The following is a 15716-nucleotide window of genomic DNA, read 5'->3' as shown; positions in this document are numbered from 1 at the left end:
ACGAGAGATTGAAAAGGGTGACGTATCAAGGTCGTTCCTTTCATGAACCGTAAACTGACTTCTTTTCAAATGAACCGTCGTGATGAAGGTGGCAGACCAAGAGCAGCGTCAGATGGATACTGTTAAGAGACAATGAAGCGGATTTAAGACGCCCACTCATGCAGTCACGGACGTTTGAGGTTTTATATTTTATTACCTCCTTCTCGCTGGTTCTTGACTGCACTAGAATCCGGGGCCCCTGCTTTTGTAGCTTGTGTCAAGTGAGCTGATGCTGTTCGATGGAGTTTTGATCCAGAACATGTAGAGGAACAAGCTTTCGATCATGTGACCCAGTGAAGCCTGAACTGTGACTGTGGGGCCACATTTGGCTCTTCAACTATATTAATGTGGCCCTTATGAGATCAAGTTTAGTAGAACATTTTCAGACAATTTATTACCAGTTTAACCCTTGTGTTATCTTAGGGTCAAGGTGACCCGAAGGCCCGAAAACAAATGTGTTTGCGGTATCCCTTGTTTTTCGGGTATTAGGTTTAATTCTAAATATAAAGATTGAATTGGTTAGGTTTTGATCTTTATTTCCTATTTGTCATCTCTTGAAAACACTAACACCTTAAATTAGTTTAAATTATATGTTTTCACTTTATTTTTTAGTCATACTTATTCAAATATAAAATAAAATGTTAGTGTATAAATGTTATATAATATGTATAAATCCTCACAAATCCTGCCCATTACTACATGAGAGCAGTCATTAGATAGATAGAAAGATGGATGATGGATGGATGGATAAACTTTATTGATCCTTCTAGAGATCTGCTTTGGGAAATTGTTTTTCATTGTTTTCCATTTAGCAACACAGACGATTTTTTATCGAATATTATATCAACCCTTACTGGTTTTAACTCTTCTTTTCGGGCCTTAGGGTCACCTTGACCCTGAGATAGCACGAGGATTAAACAATTTAGTTTAATCATTGGGATATTGAAAGGTTTTTTGGTTTTTAATTGAATATTCAAAATTAAAAAATTCAGAAATGTTATCTTTTCATTTTTCTCACTAATTAGGACAGACACTAAAATATGTGTGAAAACAATCACTATGAAAATGATTTTCTTTGTTTATTCAATTGAGATACTTCCATAGTCCTCTGACTCTGAAGTGCTAGAAAAAAAAGATCATTCTAACCTTCATAAAATACATGAATATCTTCACAAAATAAAAATAAAAATAAATACTCTGCAATTTTTAAAGTTCAGATTGATAGATTTTCCACTATCCTTCAATGACAACCATGTTGTTTTGGCTTCTTTCTTTAGACCTCCATCACCGAGCCCATCTGGATGTTGTTGCCCTCCCGCATGTGCAGCGACGCCCCCGCCACGTAGACCACCAGCGCCACGACGAGGGCGAAGCAGGCCGCCGTCACGCTGATGGCCGACGTGAGGGAAAGGTACCGCGACTCGTTGATGATGGAGATGATGGCCACCAGAGACACGATGACCAACAGGGCGGCCAGGATCTCGCACAGAGCCACGTGCTTCCAGTTCACCACGAACATCTTTCTTCTCTTCTCCGGGCCAGCGCTCACGTCCTGGTCATCACTGAGCTCTTTGGAGTTAAGTTCGCTGACGGTCATCACTTTTAGGGAGATTCTTTTTCTAAGTCCTGCAAGCTTTCCTGTGTTCCCTCATGCCCCAATGAAGGCGTTCTCTGAGTCTATGGGATGCTGCTCCCCCCCCCCCTTGATGACCTGATTCTTATATAGAGTAATTGACTCTCATCAAAGCAAACAGATGACTGACGATGTAACGCTTGATGACATCATATCTTGGTGCAAACTCTTGTGTCTTAGTTGTTGTAGGAGCATGTTTTTGAATCGTCCATTTAGTTCTGGAAGAAGATCCCGTTCAAGAGGAGGGGTCGGGTTCTAAACCATGGGTGGGATATTAAATTCCTGAGGGGCCACGTACTAAAGTAGGGCTGTGTGAGGGGCCTTCGACTCGAACAGACAAACTGATAAAGAATGGAATGATGAAATGGTGGGAAATAAAAGAAAAGGTATTTTGGAACTAAAAGAAAGATTATTTCTTCTCCAGCAGACATTTTCATTGAAATATTTAAATGTGTATTATTGAATTTACTAAGTGAGAGTGAGAAGAAGAAAGTGTGAATGTAACTTTTTCAAACCTTGTGTTATCTCAGGGTGAAGATGACTAGAAGATCCAAAACAAATGAGGTTGTGGTATCCCTTGTGTTGTCTCTGGGTCACAGTGAACGACCTCCCTGGATTCCATAAATACCTGAGCAGTGGTGGAGGTCGTTCGCTGTGACCCAGAGACGACACAAAGGGATTAAAATCAAATAATAAAAGTCCAGGATTGACGTTTTCATATTGTTGATATTTAAATGAGCTGAAAGAAATGAGCTTTAATAAAGTCTTCTCTGTAATGAAGTTGTTTTTTTTGTTGTTTTTCAAGATCTAAAAGGTTATAAAGTGAAATAAAAGACAGAACGAAGAAAAAGAAGTGTTCATAAAGTAGCAGAAATACTGAAATTGTGGTGGTGTAAAGGGTTTTTGGTCCAGGATCACTGACAATCCTACTTTCTGGTCCAGCTGGAGATTAGTCTGAAATTTCCATTTTGGTAAAACTATATCAATCCGAAATTTATTTTTATTTCTATTTTGTGCAGATATTGATGTGTTTTATGAAGGTTAGAATGATCTATTTTTATAGCACTTCAGAGTCAGATGACTATGGAAGAATAGCAATTGAATAAACAAAGAAAATCGTTTTCATAGTGATTGTTCTGACACATATTTTATTGTCTCTACTACTATTATACCGACATATTTAGAAAGGATAGTAATGAGTGAGAACAATAGAGAATTTCATTTAATTAGTTTTGAATTTGGAATATTCTATTATTAAAATACAACAACCTTTCAGTATCCCTCCATCCATCCATCCATCCATCCATCCATCCATCCATCCATCCATCCATCCATCCATCCATCCATCCATCCATCCATCCATCCATCCATCCATCCATCCATCCATCCATCCACCCATCCATCCATCCATCCATCCATCCATCCATCCATCCATCCATCCATCCATCCATCCATCATCTGTCCTTCCCTCCGTCCGTCCGTCCATCCATCCATCCATCCATCCATCCATCCATCCATCCATCCATCCATCCATCCATCCATCCATCCATCCATCCATCCGTCGGTCCATCCGTCGGTCCATCCGTCGGTCCATCCGTCCATCCATCATCTGTCCTTCCGTCCGTCCGTCCATCCATCCATCCATCCATCCATCCATCCATCCATCCATCCATCCATCCATCCATCCATCCATCCATCCATCCATCCATCCATCCATCCATCCATCCATCCATCCATCCATCCATCCATCCATCCATCCGTCGGTCCATCCATCCATCAATCATCTGTCCTTCCGTCCGTCCGTCCATCCATCCATCCAGTGTGGGGAGTATTGGCAAAGTGTCCAGAAACGTGAAAAAAAACACGTATCATGAAAGAGGTCGAAGGGTGAAATCCTGGAGTCAACGTAGAAAAGTCTGTATGACATTTGAGAAGTCTATGACTTTACGCAGGCACAGTGAGAAAAGTCTGTAAAAGAAATAAGGGCAGACCGTGATTTGGATGAAAAACGGTTTTAGACCGGTGGAAACCTACCATTAAAAGCATAGAGTAATTCCATGTTAACCGAGTTATCAGATGATTATTAATAGCTTAAGATAATCAGAGCCTCCAGATAAGATTTGGGCTAAAATAGATATGGCAGTTTCATTATTGTCTCTAGAAGGGTCAGAGAAGCCAGTTGATTAACTGAGAAAACTTTTGGCAGCTGAGTTGGTTGTAGAACCCGGAACAATGAATCAATAGCGTTGAATGATTATTAATAAACAAAAGCTGCATTGAAAGAGCAGAAAAAGTGACCTCAATACTTGAGCGTGTGTGTGTGTGCGTACGAGCATGTGTGTGTGTGAGCTGGAATAGCTCCTATCTAAACAAGTGGAGCTGCAGCAAAAAAAAGTGAGAGACAAGAGATTTCAAAATCCTCTCAACAGATCTGCATATAATCCATTTATAACCAGTTAAAGCTCAAATAACCAATATATTATAACCAACGTATATACTCTGTCTTTACAAAAGTATTAAAAAGCAACGTATATACTCGTTCATACATTTAAAAGTTGTGTGTACTGTTAAAATGTGTCAAAGTGTTGCATTGATGTTGGCGTTGCTACTTGATGTGGAATACACCTGTTGAAGAAATCAAGGGAGCGTTGACAAAAAGCAGAGCGAGCAAGAAAGACATTTGCAAAGAAAGCTGACGCATAAACAGCTCACTGAACTCCAAGACAGAGTGAAGACTCGAGCCACGGTGATGGCCAACAGAACTGCCAACTACCGACGTCTACCAGCAACAACCGTACTGGCAAACAGAGCAAGCCGTGTTCGGACCTGAGTGTTGGAGTTGTGGAGAGTTGGGCCTCATCTCCAAGAAGCTCGTCCAAGAAGAGCTCCAGATCCAACGCCTGAGAGACCATGACCTACACGCTCAAAACTTGAGAATAGTTAAAGTTGAAAATTGAAATCCCTGCTTCAAGATTACCATTGCACAATGTATAAAGGTATTTTCTGGAATGTGATGAACCAGTGAAAATCAATTTTATTATAAGATTCTGAACTGAACACAATGCACTCCATGTATTATGACAATGAGAAAATACAAATAAAATGAAGTGGTTTTACATTTCATGTGTTCATTATGTGTTTCACTATTATCATTCCAGTGTTTAATTTTATTTTGAAAGGACATTTTACTTTAATTTATTTAGTTTTTCGTGCACTGTTATTACATAGATCGTGGTTCATATTTTGGTAAACTTCACAATTAATGAAGTCGACAACCTCTTGGTTAAATGTGAACGACGCCACCTTGACCTAGCGGCAACACAATGTATACCTCAAACACATTTGTTTCCAGGCCTGCGGGTCACCTTGACCCTGAGTAGCACAAGGGTTAACTTGTGTGTCCAGAGACCAACAAACTGCCGGGTGCATGTTTCTTTTTTTCTATTTCTTATTTTGTGTGTTAACTTATTTAATTATTTTTATTCTGTACGGAACCACTAAAAAAAGAACACGATAAAAGATTCTGATTCCGATTCTTTACAGATGAATTTTTACCATGAAGTACTGAGATACTTTTGAACTAAGCAGTAAGATACACAACAACATATTTTTTCTTTCTTTTCAAAAAAGGAACAAGCAAAAAATTGGTATAGGCAAAACCGACAACTTTCTGACATTGCACTTACACTGTTTTGACACTAGAGGGAGACAACAACACTTTTTTTACCCTTACAAAGTGGTCCATTAAAATAATAACTAATTCAAATAAACATTTAAATATGACTTTGAAAAGTTGTGATTAAAGAAAACATAGAGATGAATATAATATGAATATAATCATGGGCAACGTGAGATCTCTGCCAAACAAGATGGACGAACTCGCGGCGGCGACCAGGTTCGACCCGGAATATCGACGGTGCAGCATGCTGATGCTCACGGAGACGTGGCTGAACCAGAACCACACGGACGCGATTGCTGCGCTGGATGGATTCTGCTTATTACGCGCGGACCGGACGGAGATGAGCGGAAAGAGAAAGGGCGGAGGACTGGCAGTGTTCGTCAACGAGAAGTGGTGCCTTCCCAGGCACGTCACTTTAAAGGATCAACACTGCTGTCCTGACATTGAACTTTTGGCGCTGAGTCTGAGACCTTTCTACTTGCCACGGGAGTTTTCACATGTTGTCGCGGTGCTTGTGTACATTCCACCGTCGGCGAGCGCGGAGGCAGCATGTGACGTCATCACTGGAGTAGTGAACGGGTTACAGACTCAGAGCCCTCAGGCCCTCTTTATCATCTCCGGTGATTTTAATCACGCATCTCTTTCTTCCTGTCTGCCCAAATTCACGCAGTACGTCACTTGTGCCACCAGAGACAATAACACACTGGACCTTTTCTATGCGAACACTAAAGACGCTTATTTATCATCCCCCCTTCCTCCTTTGGGACGAGCTGACCACTGTCTGGTCCATCTCCTACCTGTTTACAAGCCACTTGTGAGCAGGCAACCAGCAGTGACTCGCTCAGTCAAGAAGTGGTCTGAAGAAGCTGAGGAAGCTCTGCAGGTCTGCTTTGAGACCACGGACTGGAGCATCTTCAGTGAGTCCCACAAGGAGGATATTGACGGACTAACTTCATGTGTCACGGACTACATAAACTTCTGTGTGGAGAGCATTGTACCAACAAGAACTGTACGATGCTTCTCCAACAACAAACCCTGGATCAATCCTGATATAAAGGCTCTCCTAAAGGAGAAGAAGAGAGTCTTTAGGTCAGGAAACAAAGAGGATCTGATGGCAGTCCAGAAGGAGCTGAGAAGAAAGATCAGGGAGGGAAAGGGGAGGTACAGGAGGAGGATGGAAGAGAGTCTGGCCAACAACAACACCAGAGATGTCTGGAGAGGTTTGAAATCCATATCCGGACATCAGACCAGGCTCTCTGTAGCAGCGGGGGATAAAAATTGGGCCGACAACTTAAACAGTTATTTTTCAAGGTTTGAGGTGTCGGCTCCCCCCCCTGCTCAACCATTCACACCTCTACACTTACCTTCTCCTCTCCCCCAAGCTTGTATTGTTTCAGCCCCCCCGCTGACTCCACAGGGGACAATGCCCCCCCACCCCAGCCTGTCCCTCACACCTCTCCAGGTGAGAAATCAGCTTAGGAGAACCAAGACAACAAAGGCCCCTGGACCAGACGGCATCGGTGGCAAAGTACTCAGGACGTGCTCTGACCAGTTAAGTGAAATTGTTGGACTTCTGTTCAACATGAGCTTGACCCTGGGAAGAGTTCCACTACTGTGGAAGACGTCCTGTGTGGTACCGGTGCCGAAGACTCAGCACCCTAAGGATCCCAGCTGCTACAGACCTGTGGCCTTGACATCCCACCTTATGAAGGCTCTGGAGCGGCTGGTCCTTAGTTACCTGAGTCCTCTGGTGCGCTCCTCCATGGATCCGTTGCAGTTTGCCTACCAACCTGACATCGGCGTGGAGGACGCCATCATCTTCCTTCTCCACCGAGCACTTTCTCACCTGGAGTTGCCTGGAAGCACTGTGAGGATCCTTTTCCTGGATCTAAGCAGTGCTTTCAATACCATCAGGTCAAACATCCTGAGGGACAAGCTGGAGCTGTCTGGAGCGGACACTCACCTCACGGACTGGATTGTGGACTACCTCACCAACCGTCCACAGTTCGTGAGGACCCGGGATGGTGTTTCGAGGACTGTACTGTGCAGTGTAGGGGTCCCCCAGGGAACAGTGTTAGCACCGTTCCTTTTTTCACTGTACACTGCAGACTTCCAACACCTGTCTCCCACCAGTCACCTGCAGAAGTTCTCGGACGACTCCGCCATCGTCGGCCTCATTAGGGACGGGGATGACGGGCCGTACCGGGGACTTGTCCAGGACTTTGTTGACTGGTGCCTGGAAAACCACCTTCAGATCAACTCCAGCAAAACTAAGGAGTTGATCGTGGATTTCCGGCGGTGTCCCTCCATCTCCCCCTCACCACTGAACATCCAGGGACAGGACATTGAGATTGTCACGACTTACAAGTTCCTGGGTGTTCACCTCAACAACCGCTTGGACTGGGTGGATAACACTGCTGCTCTTTATAAAAAAGGGCGGAGTAGAATCTACCTGCTCCGGAGGTTGAGGTCGTTTGGTGTCCGGGGGCCGCTCCTGAAGTCATTCTATGACTCAGTAGTGGCCTCTGCCATCTTCAACGGTGTGGTCTGCTGGGGGAGCAGCATGACAGCAAAGGATAGGGCTAAACTGGACAGCCTTATTAAGAAGGCCAGTTACGTCCTAGGGCGCCCCCTGGATCCTGTGGAGGAAGTGACTGGAGGGAGGATGCGGAGCAAGCTGGGCTCCATGAGGAGGAACTTGTCTCACCCTCTCCAGCACACACTGAGGGCATTGAGGAGCTCCATCAGTGATAGGATGCTCCATCCCAGGTGTGTGAGGGAGAGGTACCGCAGGTCTTTCCTCCCTGCTGCCATCAGACTCCACAACAAAAACACACCAAGATAACTATTTAACTGCACCTCTTGTTATTTATGTAAATATGATTGTGTAAATATTATATAGCGCAGATTTATCTTTTATTCCATTTAGATTTTATTTCTCGTTTTTACTTCTGGGTGTTTTTATTTCTCTTGCTGCTGTTAAACCGAATTTCCCCTCGTGGGACTAATAAAGGTTTTCTGATTCTGATTCTGATAAATATAATAATATATTATATTAAACAATAATATAATATAAATATAATAATGCTTATATTCCTGATAAAAACATTTCTACGTCATTACTTTGTAAAGGGCGACACATCTGATCGAGAAGGCTGTTGGTTTGATTCCAGGCTGGGTTCACAGTTCTCTGTGTGTGAAAGAAATGAATGAATAAGTGGTGGATGTAGTTTAATGTCTGCTGACAGCGCAGACGAAGCAACAGAGTGAGATCCACCACCTTCTACAATGTTATGTCTCTTCATACGACTGAAGCCTGGAGCAGAGTTCGTCCGACATCAGCAGGACAGCGTTGAATGTGAGCGGCTGGTTCGAGGAAAAGGCTCCAGGGGTCCATATGGGAACATCAAAGACAGTCTCCGGCTCAGACAGATGATCACCCTGGACGTTCGTGTGTGAGACTTCAGCCTCACATCCGTGCTCGGCCTTCATCGCTCTCTAAGAATTGACGACTGAGGAGGAGAAGAAATGACAGTGATTCATGTCATCCCTGGCTGTGAGGTTATTAGAAATTTGGGACTCAGTGGTCACCTGAAAGACACCCCAGCTCCTCCTGAAGGCCTGATCCATCACCGCTGTCACTGCTTCGAGGGAGGGGATCTTCACTCTCGCCGTCACAAGTGGAGTCACGTGGAGTTCCCAGAGGTCAAAGAACAGTTACTGTGAAGTCTTTAAGTAAGCGTTTCTTTCCAGCGTCTCTGTGGAGTTTGTGTGTGTGTGTGGGGGTGTGTGTGTGTGTGTGTGTGTGTGTGTGTGTGTGTGTGTGTGTGTGTGTGTGTGTGATCTCCCTCTACAACACATGATTGAAACATAGGCCTAGGGTGGCCTCAAGATCTTTAAGGAGATTTTCACTTCTATGGTAGTTTAACATGCACCAGAGGCCAGAGAACAATAGGGATGATCGAAAATGTCAAAGATTCAACTGAAAAAAAGGGTCTGATCACTGATATAAAGTGGAGCCTGACCATGAATAGCTCTGAATAACAAATAGATAATTTGTTATTTTTAGCTCTCGTCTTAATCGGCCATTACTTGCAGAACATTTTCTCCTGTAATTTTTTGTCATCAAAAAAGATTTGTTAATTTGGGTGAAGGTTATTCGAAGAACTGAGTCATGGGGAAACGAAATTGCTCATTTCAGCAGGTTCTTCTCAAGCTGGTCACATAAAAAACCTCGACGATCACCTTCTTCAACTCCTCCCTGCGTGTCAAGGTAATGTTGAAGAATGGGTGGACGGCAGATGGAACCCCAAGACACCTGAATGAACAGATGGGCCCATTAACACCCGGTGAATGGTAGTTACATCGTCTCGAGACATGGGCGGAGGTAAGAAGATGAATGAAGGGACGGCGGGAGTAAAGGACAGGAGATTCTTGAAGTGAAGACTTCAGAAAGATGAGCCAAACATCTCCAGTGTTGCCCCAGGTTTCCCACAACATCCCAAAATGAGTTTGATAATATCGTGACAATCTGATGCAGAGTGAGCTGAGCCAATAGAAAGGATTACTGGGGGCTTTGACTTCATGTATTCATGACAACATTGTGAACTTCTCAAGAGTTCAAAGGAGTTCATTTCAAAGGCAGTTTGCTTTAATAGAGCTTTTACAGTTCATCGTGACCTAAATACAAACTAAACACACACAGAGAGCCCTGACGTCCTCCATTATACTCATGTTTGGGGTTGATTTTCTTAAGTGAGGTGAAGAGAAAAGCTCTGTAGCTCTCAAATGAGAGAGGGACAAATCCTTCAATAAGCTTTAAGAACCAGATGGTAGTGAAAAACACAAAAATAATTACATTTCCATAAATAATCATTGAAACATTTTTTTTTTTTTTTTTTTTGCTAACAGAAATAATATCAGCTCAACAGGAAGTTCATCAGGCAGACATCAGGATAAGGATCCAGGGAGGCAGGAAAACAAATGCTACATAGTCAGATCTGAAGCATTTAACAAGTCAATGGGAAGATGTTTAAGACAATTAATTTTCTAATTAAAACTAAAAGTTGCTTCTGTCTAATGAGCATTTGTAATTATTTTCTTTGTGTGTGTGTGTGTGTGTGTGTGTGTGTGTGTGTGTGTGTGTGTGTGTGTGTGTGTGTGTGTGTGTGTGTGTGTGTGTGTGTGTGTGTGTGTGTGTGTGGGTGTGTGTGTGTGTGTATGTGTGTGTGTGAATCAGATGCTCCATATGCTGCTTTTAAAACAGAAAAATGTTTTTCACGTTGCTGCGCATCTCTGCCTGAATCTGTTTCATATTCTGTCTCTCCTCTTCGTCACCTGGACTGACCTCGCAGGATTCATCTCGTCTACCTGCAATACAATGTAATTCCTCACATCTGCTTCTTCCTGAGTCAATATCTGTCAGCTGATGCTAGCCACAACTTCCGGGCTTTTTAAAACGGTTAAGACTTGGTTATACGTCAAAATAATACCTGCACATGTGAGTCATCATCGGATGTAACCTGCAAACTCACCAGAAGCAAGAGCTGGTTTCCTTTTTCTCATTCGGTTGTCGTTGTAATTAGTATACCTCGGGAAGTGCGTCATTAAGTGTTTAAGATACTGAGGGACACGGACACTACCGGAGGAGGTGAAGAGATTATTGTCATCTACAGCATGTTATGTAAGAGCAGGGTGGGCGTATGAGGATTGTTTAAGTCGCAGCCTTCGCTATGAAGCTCCACACAAGGAGCTGTGGCAGGTCTCTCAATAAAAATGAGATTTGACAGACGGCTCTGGTCAGAATCCACAAACCCCCTTTCATCTGGAATACTTGGAATAGAAGGTCTCCTTCTGTCTAACCTTCACTTATGTCATCCATGTTGTCCTTTCACCATAATGTGGGAGATTTTTATCTTGATGGTTTTAAGGGGATCATTATTTAAAGGTCAAATCTGTAGTTTCTGAAATAGTGTTTCTGGCATACCCTAGTGTCAGAAAAGTGTAATCAAAATTTGAAATTCACAGCGTACAAATCTGTATACAGGACTAAATAAAATACCTGGTTTTGTATTTTGTCTTCTTGGTAACTTTCAAAAGTCTCTCGGAACTTATTAACGTCATCACTGATCCCAGGGGTGTAAAGCAGTTTTGTTGACACATTTGTGTATTAAAAAAAAAAGTTTTGCTGCTCTAAAAAACAATACGGTATATTTAATCTAACTTTTAGGGTAAAATTAAAAAAAGTACCATAACAAGTTTGTATTATTTTATTTTCTGTAAATTATTTATTTAGATTTAATTTGCAAAACACCTATAGACACATTTGTATTTTTTATCTAAAAATATTAAAAATATGTATTCTGTTTATTTTAAGGTCAACAAATTCTTACACACAGGGCCAATATAAAAAAGAAAATCCTAAATCCTAAATAAATAGCAAACTACATGTAGAATCAAAATAAACACGTCAGTTATCCATAAATACAGTAAAAGGGCTGCATGCGACCTCTTTCTTAAGATAATTTTAAAATGATAGAATTGACTTCTACTCATTCAAAAGTGACGATTCTTAAGACATGACTTTTTCTTCATCTCTTTTGAGTTTTTCAGACCTGGTTTCAAGTGATTTGCTTCTTTCTTCCGCACATGTTTCAAAGTCTCAGCATGAGTGGATACATATGCAAGTCGATTTGCATATGCATGCTCTAAATCAAGTGTTTATTATGCAGAAAAGGAGATTTTAAATATACATGAATCTTAATGCTAGCGTCTGACTTTCCTCGGCTCGGAGACGTGATTCCTGTATTGCTGCATTTAAAACACATCTGGAGGCTTTGAGTCCGTTTCCCCGCGCTGCCATTGTGACTCTTCATCCCAAACAGCTTCATCTTTCAAAGCATCAGTTCCACTCTGTGAGTTATTTAAAACACAGATTTGGTATCTCAACAGCCAAAAGATGAAAGATGCTAAAAGAAAATGTATTTGATTGGTTCGGGTCAGCAACAATGTGTGTTGTTGCTCTTTGGTTTTGATCCGAAATTCCATCGGAATACGTCAGTGGGAAGTCGGCCATATGTCCACCCGTCGTTTAGTTTTCTTTTCAGGGAGTCAGTTTGCACGAAGATCCAGTCACATAATTAAGATTCCAGCTTCATTTCTCATCAAATCTCTGCTTTCTGTGGAAGCGAGTCTGCTAGCTCCATCGTACAGACACTTTCAAGAGACTACATGCTTCTACGTTTACACTGAGCCAGCCAATTGACTTCCCGTTGCAGGGTTAAATGGGAGAAATTGTGTTTTTTTCACTTGCTCTGTTCTAACACAACGGTGAATTTATAAAAATGGAATCAACTCAAGAACAGCGTTAAATACGAGCAGTGAGGTAAAAAGAGATTTCAAGCTTCATAACCCACACTGTTAAATCTACCTCTGTCAGTTTTTAATAGTTAATAAATAACTTTAAAAAACAATAGAGCATTATTAAATCTTTCATTTTGTATTTTTACAGCCTCAATCTCAGCTACCTGAGGAGAGAGGCCGTTGACACAAAGGATAGGCAGATGGAAGAGTGTTGTATGGATGAAATGGGCGGAAACGACCTTCATAGGACAGGAGTGAGACAATATATTCCTGGTAATTTAGCTGATGTGTTTACCCAAAGCAACTTACAAAAGTGCATTTACCCCAGAACAACAAGAATCAAATTAAGTTAAAAACCTCAACTGGACAGAAATAAAGAGTCACAAGTTTATTAAAATCAAATTCAAGTCTACATAGAATTCCAAGGCCTAACTAGAAGACTTTAGAGACAAGTTTGGGAAGAGGAGATGGTTCAGAATTGGCGAAAGAAAATGCTGAAATGGATGAGAAATGTTTCAGGAGATGCCAAGAAAAAGAAGAAGAGTCAGACGACCGAGGATGTTCATGGATGTTGATAAAAGACGACATGAAGAGGAGGGGGTGTGACCCATTAGCTCAGACGTGATTGGTCAAAGTGGAGAGAGCTGACTTCCTGTGACGACCCTCGACAGGACATTCAGTCACACATACAAACAATTCAATGTAATTGAGTCATTGACAAATAGATAATCAATAATCCTCTGAATGTTTTTGGACTGTAAGAAATGTATTTTTTTCCTAAACTGTCCATAACAGTAAATATGATTCTGTTTGTGATATTGTCTTTTCAGTCCTATTGGAAGTCTTGGGGACATTGTCAGTCTTTGATTCAAATCTTTTTTTAAACACTGGCATCTTAATAGATAATCCATGGACTCTTGATTTCAGCCAACCATTCTGCGGGCAATTGACCGAAAGTGTGATGGATTCTGTTTCCATGGCAATAGTTGTTTCCTTCATGTTTGTCACTTAAACTTCCTCAGTCAAGGGAAAAACCTTCAGACAACAAGAAAGTGTTCTCTTGTCTCTGTCACTGAATAAGACACGTGTTGACTATAAAACTGGCTTTGAAGGGTCGAAAACCTTCTCCTGAGCATAATTAGGCATGAAATTTCCAAATGAAATACTCGATGACGCCTCCGGGTCACTTGTCCGGAACATTCGGTCATCCTACCCTACATGAAACGCCGCTCGGTCCAGATGCTTGTGTATTTTTAGTGCTTCTGGAGCTATTCTTGTTGAAGGCCAGGCATATCAGAGGAAATAAAACATGATCCAGAAGTTATGATTGTCATGTTCCAGAATGCCGGGAGGAAAATATTCTCGGAACGAGTTGTCAGAGATACTTTGAAGCCCAATTGGAAAAATCTGGTGATTCATTCCAGTATTTTAAGGAGGCTACCTCTGCTTCGAACATCGTTTTAATGAATTATTTATATTCTTTCGAGCATCAACAATGTATCATGAAGTATTCAAGCGTTTAAGTTTAAAAAGTGGGAGAGTTTAATTTATTTTAAAAAGAGTTTGACAGGAAATAAATATCTGGTATATATATTATCTTGTAAATAATAAATAAATGTACAATACTAAATTTAAATATGTATACATTTATTTTGTGAAGACATAAGTAGGAAAAAAAATCAAGGCAGGTTATAGTTTTGTTTGTTAAAAACGTCTGTGATGTGCCTCATTTCATTTTAATGTACAGTAAAGTGCACCATGTCCTTGGTAAGTCCAAGTGATTCATCTTAGTTTTATGAAAACATTGTTGAGCGTCACGAAAAATCCCATTAGTTCACTGTCAACCGACAGTTTCCCTGCACAAAAGAATTGTCCTTGCTTTTCAGAGGGATCCATTTAAAGAATGTTAGTCAACAAATCAAATTCAGAATTACCTTAGAAGACCTTAAAACATTTTTTCTTTTTTTTTAATGCCTGGTTTGCGTCGGAAATACCATGTGTAACTTTCATCTGGACTGTTATATCCAGATATTAGCGGCTACATTTACATTTTTTACATTACAACATTTTCTCATGTTTATTTATGTTATTCTTTATGTTTAGATGAGTTACTTTATTAGTGATATTTATTATTAGTGAATTCATGTTTAACTTTTTTGTTATATGTCTTATTTTATTTTATGGGAGAGCATTTTGAGACTGGAATTTTTAAGTGAATTTCTATAATTCACCTACTTACTTACAATTTGCTTAAGCACACAGAGTAAGTAAGTGAGTAAGTAAGTAATTTTTATTTGTATAGCGCTTTTCCAGACCAGGGTCACAAAGCGCTTAAACAATCAAAACAATATTCAATAAAGTATATACTTTAAAGGGCAAGATAACAACTGATAACACAACAGGAGTTCCAGAAAATCAAGGAAAAGCCTGAACAATTAAAAATGTCTTAAGATGTTTCTTAAAGGAGTCAGTAGATCATCAAACACAGAGAGAGAGGAAGATCGTTCCAATGCTTAGGAGCAACAGCCCGAAAGGATTTCTCTCCTCTGGTCCTGACATTTTGATTAATTATCAAAATTCTGTTAATATGTATTCTGTAATTCAGTAATATATATAAACACTGTATATTTTTAAGAACAAAAACAAAACGAATACATTGGAAATATGATTTATGGAAAAATCCACAATAATATTTACATTGTCATTTCATGTATGTGTTTTTTTAATGTGTGTTGTATTGAGCTCTGTTTCTGTACATTATAGGATATCATATATTATTATATTTTACACCAATCCACTTGTAAAGTTTGTAAAAGAAAAGCAGCTATTAGCTAGACAAGACATGTAATTGCGTCATGGTAAATAAAACATTAATAATAATTCATATTAGAATATGTGTATTGTTCTTGTTGGAAAATATTACAAATTGCAAAATAGATAGGTGGTGTTTTTGTTTTTGGAGAATAAAATAGAAACACAATAAATAAACACATTTAAAGGATG

This window comes from Callionymus lyra, chromosome 4 (assembly GCF_982586985.1).
Source record: "Callionymus lyra chromosome 4, fCalLyr1.hap1.1, whole genome shotgun sequence".
NCBI lineage: Eukaryota > Metazoa > Chordata > Actinopteri > Syngnathiformes > Callionymidae > Callionymus > Callionymus lyra.
Note: the sequence above shows the minus strand (reverse complement) of the source record.